This window comes from Triticum aestivum, chromosome 3B (assembly GCF_018294505.1).
Source record: "Triticum aestivum cultivar Chinese Spring chromosome 3B, IWGSC CS RefSeq v2.1, whole genome shotgun sequence".
Lineage (NCBI taxonomy): Eukaryota > Viridiplantae > Streptophyta > Magnoliopsida > Poales > Poaceae > Triticum > Triticum aestivum.
This window is the reverse complement of record NC_057801.1, coordinates 408732513-408743165: the sequence shown is the minus strand read 5'-3', so window position 1 is coordinate 408743165 and position 10653 is coordinate 408732513. Positions and strand designations below refer to the sequence as shown.

General features: G+C 42.4%; 1 long non-coding RNA gene across 1 annotated transcript; it reads right to left on the bottom strand.

Moving 5' to 3' along the window:
• Nucleotides 1-1688: 1688 nt before the first annotated feature.
• Nucleotides 1689-3128, bottom strand: LOC123065435 (uncharacterized). Its single transcript, XR_006431039.1, has 2 exons — nt 2491-3128; nt 1689-2404 (listed from the first exon to the last, which is right to left on the bottom strand). It is a non-coding gene; the product is annotated as an uncharacterized lncRNA (long non-coding RNA).
• Between the last annotated feature and the right edge of the window lie 7525 nt (nt 3129-10653).

Below are 10653 nucleotides of genomic sequence, written 5' to 3'. Positions count from 1 at the left end.
AATCCAAGGTTTTTATAATCTCTAAACTTCTCTGGTTTCTTTAATTTGAACTTCTTAGTTTTATTCTTAGAAAAGAAAAAATGATTTTTTATGTAAACATGGTACAACTTTTTTATAATTGAATTTCATACTTTAATTTTTGCATACAAACAAGAAGAATTTGAGTTTTTCTTATACATCCAACTACTTCATTTTTTAGTTTGAAATTCTTGACTTTACTTTTAAAATCAAATTGCTCCAAAAAAATAAATGACAAAACGATGCTACCCTTTAGCAACAATGAAAAAAAACGAATTTTTATAGACATCAAACCGCTCTATTTTTCAATTTTTGAACCACTTTGTGTATTTCTAGAAATGGGAAAAATCGAGTTTTTTTAGTAAATGTTGAACTTCTTGGTTATTTCGAACTAAACTTCTTGGTTTATTTGTTAGCAGTGGGAAATATCAAGTCTTTGTAATAAATATTGAACTGGTCCATTTTTTGAAACTGAACTTCTTGGTTTATTATTTAGGATTGAGGAAAATCTGAGGTTTTCATGTACATTGAACTATTATATTTTTTTAAATTGAACTTCTTGGTTTTTTCAATTCTTCAACTCCTTGGTGTTATTCATTTGTAACAGAAAAAAAACCTTGTTTTGTAATAACCATCGTAAAACTTCTTGGATATGTTTGAACTGAATTTCTTTGTTTTTTCATTAGCAACGGGGAAAGTTATGAGAAAAATATGAATTTTTTGTAGACATAGAACTTCACCATTTTTCAAATTTGAACTTCTTAGTTTGATTTGTTAGTAATGGGGAAAATCCTTTTCTATAAATATCAAACCGCTCTGTTATTTTTATTTGAACTTCTAGGTTTTCTATACAACAGGGGAAATCATTTTTTATAATCATTTTTTTAATTATTCCATTTTTAAATTTGAACTTCATTTATTCTTTAGTAACGAGAAAAAATCTGAGTTTTTTATAAACTTCGAGCCTCTCTGTTATTTTAATGGTTCTTAGTGTTAAATTCTCCGAACACACTTAATTTGAACTTCTTGGTTTTTTAAATTTGGACTTCATGCTGATATTCACTAGGAACGATGAAAGAACCAACCTGAACACACAAGTGTATATGCGGCCTGCTTGTTGTTGGTGATAATAATAAATTTGACTTAATATATCAATAAGTTTGGAGAATTATATCAGTAAGTTCGAAGAATGCATAGAGAGAAAATCTTTGGAGAGTGTATTTGTGAATATAAACATCTGAATTTTTTCCCCAGCAAGACTCACAGGATATACTAATTTACACAACATGCCACGGTGATGCAAAAAATGTCACCTCGATAGGGACTGAAATTAGACAATCCAAAAGAAGGAGAGGCAGAATCCTTGCATTATCAGAAGTAATGAGTGGCTGCTTCTATTTTCCTCTTGTGTGTCCTAGGCGAGCCTGGTGGAATCAACAAGTAGAAGGTACAAAAGCTCACGACCATGGCTTCAAAGGAACTCCCGGTCCCCCAAAACGATCTTCGTTCTCTAATAAAGTTGTTGACTTGATTTGGTTGTTCAGCTGGTAGATGTATGGTTAGTGCTCAATTTAAATAAAAAATAGTACCAATTTTGTATTGCGTGGAGAAATACACACATTTGTTGGATAATTTGCACACACACACACACACACACACTCAAGTTTCGGTTCGTTCAGTTTACAGTTTTCTAAATAACACTGACCGTCAGCGTGTGCATGTACACGTACGAGTTCAGTTTCAGTTAGCATTCAGTTAGGTAGTTAGCTAGTCTTCAGCTCGCCTTAGGGATCGCCGTGGGATGGCATGGGTCACGCATTCCTCGCCGCGGGCAAGTAGGGATCATGCACGTTCAAGCGTCGTGGGATGGCACGACCTGTAAGCTCGGCGAGCACGGCCATTTCTTTGCTGATTTTCAGGAGCTCCTAGCGGGTTCAGATAAATAAGATTGAAATAGAAAAGCTGCAAGTTGTTACAGCAGCGCAAAACTCTGTCTTCCACCTCTCGCTCTCTCTCATTCGGTTTCTCTTGCGTCATGCTTGCAGGTCTCTGCAACAACAACATACATGTCTCTATATCTTGATAGGAGCATCTTAACAAACATGTACTCCCTCCGTTCTGAATTACTTGTCGCACGTATAGATGTATTTAGATGTATTTTAGTTCTAGATACATCTATTTCAGCGACGAGTAATTTGGAACGGAGGGAGTAGTAATCATTAGCACATCACAAACCTGATGGATCCAAAAGTGCATGTGGACGGCAAAGGCAAAAACGGCTGAAACTAGATCTGACCACGAGCCAACAACACTAATACATCGTCAGTGGCACAAATGGGACACACACCAACAGTGCCAGCAACGGGAGCCATGCCTGTGAAGCTCTCTAGTGATGGTATACACACGGTTATAGTCCACTGCAAAATCTTCAGAAAATCAACACACTGAACTTCTAGAGGAGTAGAGGCTGACCTTTTCTTGTTCCTAGCAGGGGGTTTGCAGCTTGTGAAATTGTTTGCTAGGACGTTGGCGTCGGCTTCTCGGGGTGGTTAGCAGAGACGGCGAGTAAGATGGATTGCGGGGGCAGCGACTAGCAGTGTGGATGGTGGCGCACGGCGCGGTGTTTGGGCAGTTCGCCGGGCGGAGCTGGTTCGCGGTGGCAAGCAAGATGCAAAGGGGGCGGCACGCATGGCTAGCTTGGGCGGGATGAGGATGGTGGCGGGGCTGCGGTAGGAGGCCGGCGGTGGGCCGCGGGAGGAGGCCGGCGGCGGATCCACCGAAGGAAGCCGGCGGCGGGCCGCTGGAGGAGGCCAGCGATGGGTCCATGGGAGGAGGCCGGCGGCGGGGCGTGGTAGGAGGCGATCGGTGGATCCGCTGGATGAAGCCGGTGGCGGGCCGTGGGAGGAGGCCGACGACGGGTCATGGGAGGATGCCGGCGGCAGGGCTGCAGGAGGAGGCGGCGAGGCTGCAGGAGAAGAAGGTCGTGTTGGGTTATTTAGGCCGTCCGAAAATGTGTTTATGGGCCGGTCTGATGGATCTCGGGAACACATGTTCGGCCTCTTCTATACAGGCGATGTGATCCAAATAGTTATTCTAACCCCAGGATTAGAATAGTGATATTCTACACATACACAATATCATCCTTTGATCGATAACGAGGGGGGCCACACAATCTATCCCTTAATTTGACCCAACATACGAGAAGGGTTTGACCATGCTGGTTTCCTATTTCTATGTGTGCCATGTTAGACCAAATAAAGTTTGATGGCATGCGTTGGACGATACCCCCCCTCCCGCCACATCGTACATATTGAACCTGACTTGGGGTCAGGTACGGTGTTCGGTTTGTAATGTAGTTGGTACCCATCGAAGTTGTGCATTCGAGATTTGAACACATCACACACCACCGTACCCATACATATTTTTGGGTGGCATGCAGTGTATAGGGGGTCTTCTGATCGACCACGTCTCCCTTGTGTGGTTTTTTGTGATGGCACGCATATCTGTGGGCTCCCCGAGTGTATATATATCATCCCTTTGACTGATAGAGAGGGGTATGTGTTGGCTATGAATGAATTCCTCCTAGTTCATGTTAGGGCCAGTCACTATCACATGTCGTTCAACCAAAGCTCGAGCTCATGTGCTGTCAGGATTCCCTCCCACATGCTCGGATTGCTGGGTTTGACCAACACCGTACCTTGCGTATCTCGTCCTTAACTACCTGGCTTTCATGGTTGTTGTATGTATCGAGAGGCAGGCGCAACATCTAAATTGTATATTATTCGATATTGAAAACATGCATCACCCCTTCCAACGTACATCATTTTGGGCCGCATGCAGGCGGTGCTGGTTTTGTGGTCCCTCTCGTGCGATTTTCTATGATGGTTCAATCTATTGGCCCAAGCGGTTTATATATATGTTCTATCCATTTTTTATCGGCATTGTTTGACCAAGTGATAGATTCACTGGTCCATCTTATGGTAGGTCATGGCGACATGCATGTATGACCAAAGTATCATTACGTGCTTCAGCCTCGCTGACACGAAGTGGGAGGTGGGTGAAGCACCCTAGCTAGGTAGCTACGACATTATGTCATTATAGATATATCCAAGGGTGCTTTCGAGTTTGCGAGGCAGGTGCCACCAAAGTTGTGCATTGTGTATTTAAAGTTTTAAACATCACACCCTATATTCCTACATATATTTGGCTACTTCCAGGTGGTTCTTGACTTCTGGCCCCTCTCATCGATCTTCGACGACGTGCCCAATCATGGGCCCATGCGGTCAAAGTTATGCATTGGAATTTTGAACATAACATACCACCCTTTTCACTCATATATATTTGGGCCACATGTTGGTGTGGCTGTCTTCTGACCCTTTCTAACTTTTTTTGCTGCAAAGACTCGGATGGCGCTCAACGGACACGGGTGTGCTGGCTTAACAGTGTGCGATGCAAGTGCGTTGTGAATCCCAACGACCGTGCAAGCGCGGGCAAAGGTGGAGGTATTGGCTTAACCGTGTGCGATGTTAATGCGCTGTAAAATCACCACCTACGCAAGCTAAAGGCAGGTAGTTTATTTAGATTGAATTCACGCATGCGTCTGAAAATTAGGACGAACCGTGTGTGATAGACCAACTAGCTAGAAATATAAAAACAAACTATCCGCCTTGAGCGTTGCAAACATCGGTGGTTCTGCCGCTTTTCCTTATTATCATACACGCATATTTTTATTGGACCGTGTGTGATCTTGGGTACTCCCGCCCCGCATCAATTCCTTTACCCAAATTTTAGTAGTCGTCGTACTTCAACATCGCCCCCACTCCTCCAGCACTTACCTTATAGTAAAATTGCAGTAACCAAGGCATATGAGCCGTCGCCCTCCCTCGTCCACCACCATCTCTACCCACCATTACTAAAATTTTCAGTAGTCGTGGTGTATCCTCAAACACCACCCCGCCCATCCTGCCCCAACCCCCCTCCACAGTCCCCCACCCGGCCCCCTCACCCCCCTCGAACCCTAGCTGGTCGCCGCCGCCAACCCCTGTCGCTCTGCCCATTCCTCCTAGCTTAGATATTAAAGTTCCGGTTACCTAGCGATTCACATACCGTCGTCCCACTCCCCTGAGTTTTAGATGAGGCATGCAGTGTCCCTCCCTGCCAGATCCACATCCCCTGCTCTAGAATTTCGCAGCCTAAGCCCGACCGCGTATCCCGGGGAGCCTGACGAGTGTTTGGACAAGAAGAGGTTTATCATGGCCTCTCCAACGGACGTTGGCGAGGTGGCCGTCGTTCGCCCCGACCTGGCTATCTGGGAGCAACACCTCAACACAGAAGCCGGCGAAGACGTTGACTCGTTGCCATGTCGAAGGCTTATCGTCAGTGGGCTAGTGTATTACTATATCTCAGGAAAGCTGGCTACGACATCAAGCTTGTCGACAATGACGGCTTCACTCGGGCCATGTCACAGGTTAAGTGGTCCATCCCCAGCCCATCCAGTTCAAAGCTATCGATCTCTTCAACAACCCTGCCATTGATCTCCTCCGCCACACAGCCAGGGGTCTGCGATCCTTGTACAACATTGAGCCCATTTTGTCATTTTTAAAGGATATGTTCTATGGCGACGACGTGGGATCCTCAATTGCCAAGTCAGATCTCATCGACCACGACCATTAGGAGGGCACCCACAAAGGTTCTTCCAAGGTAAAACAGCCCATCTGTGACATCAGAGAGCGCACCATGGGTTTGTGCTCTTCCAACTGGAAGGATCCCGTCCATGACATGTGAGGCAACATCCTATCAGCAAATCTTACCTTTTCTAGCTTGCCAACCTGTACCCTTTGTTGTAGTAGTTTTTTCCATCTGGTGTTTTAACTCTGCCGTGTTTAATTATTTCAGTTATGCAAAAATGTAATGTTCAATAAGGCTGTGTGATGTTTTAAGTATGAATTGTCCACTTCAGTTTCACGAAGGGCTATATTGGTTGTTTATAGTGAGTAGATGCCTTGTTTATCTGTAGTTGGTTGTTAGGTTGGTTGAAGTGAGCATTTGTCCAGTTATCGAGCAGATGCCTTGTTTATCTATATTTGGTTGTTAGGTTGGTTCACTGAGCATTTGTCTAGTTATCAAGAAGATGCCTTGTTTATCTGTATTTGGTTGTTAGGTTGGTTGCAATAAGCATTTGTCCAGTTTTCAAGCAGATGCCTTGTTTATCTGTATTTGCTTGTTAGGTTTGTTGCAGTGAGCATTTCTCCAGTTTTCAAGCATATGCCATGTTTATCTGTATTTGCTTGTTAGGTTGGTTGCAGTGAGACTCTGTCCAGTTTTCAACGGCTATATTTGGTTGTTATACTGATCATTTATGCCTTGTTTATTTCAGTCATTCACAATGTGTTGTTCATTATGTGCAAGTCGAAACTGTGCCACTCGATTGCATCAATACCAGTTTGAACGGCTATATTTGATTCCAGTTATGCCAGGTGTAGTTAACACACGCCCTTTACTTCAGTTATACATATTTATCCAGTGTTATGTTTAGGCATGATCTACGTTCTATTCATTTCAACAATACCAGTTTGAATTGCAATATTTGATGGCAGTTAAGCCTGTTGTAGGTAACATTCCCTTCCATTTTATATCTGCTTTAACAGCATGCTGAAATCAACACATTCAAGCTATCATTTGGAGATGATGTTGTTTACCTTTTCTATATTTGTTTGATGTTAAGGTTGTTGTACTTATCAATGCCTTTCCATTACTTATGCAGGACAACAATGGGAGTGGCCACCATTTTCCGCCGAGGTTAGTTTCATCCCTCGGCTTGTACTCCCCCATAGTTCTATAATGTAGTGCATATAGATCCAGGCCTGGGCACTTGTTAGCTTCTAATATTGATTTGTTGCTTGTAGGTACTTATGCCCTTGGCAAGGATCCACGCATCGACCCTTTTTGCGTATGGGGCAATGAGATATTCATGAACAAGCATCAAGTGAGGAAGCTGATAAGGATTATTAGCAAAAAGATACGAACGGTGGAAGCAAATTATTTGTTTACGCTCTATCCAACACAACAGCGAGCTATAGGATGGTAACTACAAACTCTACAGCCTTCTTTTTTTACTGCCCATAATGAGTTGTTAGACAACAATGTCTGAATCTTTTCGTTCGTAGTGGTTCCCGAAGCAGTTTACTCAAGGTTAGCTCGCAAAGTACATGATTGGTGGACACGAAATGAAGGTTAAAATATTTCATCCAGACTACAATGACCATCGAGAAGTCCTAATGAAGACAGTGAAGGATGGACGGGGCGCCATCACAAGGGGTTGGCCTAGAGTCGTGCGCTCATTATGCATGGAGGAGGGCACAATATGGGCATTCCGCTTCACCTTCTCCAGCAACCAGAATGTCTTTCGCCTCTCTCTTTACAGTCTTTAGTACAACTGTGGTTCATCATTCTTTACTTGGTGCTTCTGTAGTTCTTCAGTATATGTATCTGTGCATTGAATTACACATTCGTGGTTGAACCTATATTTGTAATAAACATGGTTCGATATGAAATAAGTGATGGCCTGCTTTCAAATTCAAAATCTATGATTTTTAAATGCAGGGATTAAATTAGGGATTAACTAGGACTTGCACTGCACACGGTTTGCGAAAGTGAAACGTCTGCGATACACATGGAGATTAGGCATGTTTCTCGGATCCACTACATGTGCAATCAATCTCTACTACACACACGATCAGCCAAGAAAAAGCGTGTGCGATTAACAATAGTATCGCACATAGTTCCTTCTTATTAAATGTTTGCGAAAGTCACCTTATCACACACGCTTGGCAAATATGGATTGTTTATGATGTTGTGCGCATCACAAACGTTTGGTCATATAAGAACACGTGGAATAGGTATTCATCTGACGCGGGTACAATGGACGAACCGTGTGGGATGTATTCAAGCTTCGCATACAGTTTTATAGGGACAACTGTATGCGCTCTTATGTTGAATCGCATATAGTCGAGGAAAAGTAAATGTGTGTGATTGTCTGCTTATCGTACACGTTCTATAATCGTGAACTGTTTGTGATGGGTCGCATATCATAAACGTAGCATCATAGAATACCGACTACGATGGTAATGCGAGCACAAACGAGTAGCAAGGATGGGGCATTTTGGATATTGCAGATATCAGAAATAGTTTTATAAGGACAACTGTATGCATCAAGGCTCCCTATCCCCGATGGTTTCTGGGTTGTGTGGGAAGGACCCCCCTACCACAGTCACTCACTTGTCGATGGTTCAAAAAGCCGTCACGGAAAGGGGTTAAAATCCGTTTGTATAGTACCTTGTTGTTCCAGTGAAAACAGCCACCATACCTACCTATCATGGCATTTCCATAGCCATTCCGAGATATATTGCCATGCTACTTCCACCATTTCATTTACATGACACACATCATCGTTGTCATATTGCTTTGCATGATCATGTAGCTGACATAGTATTGTGGCTCGGCCATTGTTCATCATTTTTTATACATGTTACGCTAGATCAATTGCACATCCTGGTACACTACCAGAGGCATTCATATAGAGTCATATTTTCTTCTAGTATCGATGTGTAATTTTGAGTTGTAAATAAATAAAGGTGTGATGATCATCATTATTCATTATTAGAGAATTGCTCGAGTGAGGAAATATAAAAAATAAAAAAAGAGAGGCCAAAAAGGGCCCATACAAAAAGTAAAGAAAAAGAGAGAAGGGGCAATGTTACTATCTTTTTCACACTTGTGCTTCAAAGTAGCACCATGTTTTCATATAGAGGGTCTCCCATGTAGTCAATTTCATATACTAGTGAGAATTTTTCATTATAGAACTTGGATTTTATATTTGATGATGGCCTTCCTCAAATGCTCGAGGTCTTCTAGAGCAAGCAAGTTGGATGCACACCCACTTAGTTTCTAGTTTGAGCTTTCATACACTTATAGCTCTTAGTGCATTTGTTGCATGGCAATCCCTACTCCTTACATTGACATCAACTGATTGGCATCTCCATAGCACGTTGATTAGTCACGTAGATGTGAGACTTTCTCCTTTTTATCTTCTCCATATTAATCTCTATCACCGCATTATATTCCACCCATAGTGGTATATCCATGGCTTGTGCTCATGTATTGTGTGGTGGTTGAAAAACTGAAGCGCGTTAAAAAGTATGAACCAATTGCTTGGCTGACACCGGGGTAGTGCATGATTTATACTTTATGTTAAGAAGATGGAGCATGACAAGGCTATATGATTTTGTAGGGATAGCGTTCTTTAGCATCTTTATTTTGACATACATGATTGTTTGTTAGTATGCCTGAGTACTGATGTCTTTATGTCAAATTATAGACTATTGCTTTGAATTACTCGGATCTAAATATCCATATCATAAAATAAAGATTACATGATAGACATGTTAGGTAGCATTCTACATCAACAATTCTGTTTTTATCATTTACCTACTCGAGGATGAGCGGGAATTAAACTTGGGGATGCTTGATACATCTCCAACGTAACTATAGTTTTTTATTGTTCCATGCTATTATAGTACCAATCTTGGATGTTTTATATGCAATTATATATCATTTTTTGGGACTAACCTATTAACCTAGTGCCCAGTGCCAGTTGCTATTTTTTTTGCTTGTTTTTGGCTTTTCAGAAAATCAGTACCAAATGGTGTCCAAACGCTACGAAACTTTTTGATGATTTTTTCTGGACCAAGAGAGACCCTAGAAGGTTCGGGAGAAGACCAGACGAGCCACAAGGGAGCGAAAAGCTCACCAGACGCACCCTGGGGGGCGCCCCTGGGCTTGTGAGCCTCTCGTGGCACATCTTGACCTAATTCCACCTCTATAAATTCTCAAGTATTCGCAATACATAAGAGATCTGCCCGAAACACTTTTCCCGCCGCCGCAAGTTTCTGTTCTTCCGAGATCCCATCTGGAGGCCTTCTCCGATACTCTGCCGGAGGGGGAATCGATCACGAAGGGCTTCTACATCATCCTTGCTGCCTTTCTAATGATGCGTGAGTAGTTCACCACAGACTTATGGATCCATAGGTAGTAGCTAGATGGCTTGTTCTCTCTCTTTGATCTTCAATACAATGTTCTCCTCGATCTTCTTGGAGTTCTATTCGATGTAATCTTCTTTTGCGGTGTGTTTGTTGGGATCCGATGAATTATAGGTTTATGACCAGATTATTCATGAATTTAACTGAATCTTCTCTAAATTCTTTTATGCATGATTGTTATAGCTTTGTATTTCTCTCCGATCTATCCGTTTGGTTTGGCCTACTAGATTGATTTATCAAGCAATGGGAGAGGTGTTTTGTGATGGATTCAATCTTGCGATGCTCAATCCCAGGGACAGAAAGGGACATGACATGTATTTGTATTGCTGCCATTAAGGATAAAAATATGGGGTTTATTCATATTGTTTGGGTTTAGTTTGTCAACATCATGTCATCTTGCTTAAGGCATTACTCCATTTTTATAGCTTAATACCCTAGACGCATGCTGGATAGAGGTCGATGGGTGGAGTAATAGTAGTAGATGCAGGTAGGAGTCGGTCTATTTGTCTTGGATATGATGTCTATATACATGATCATT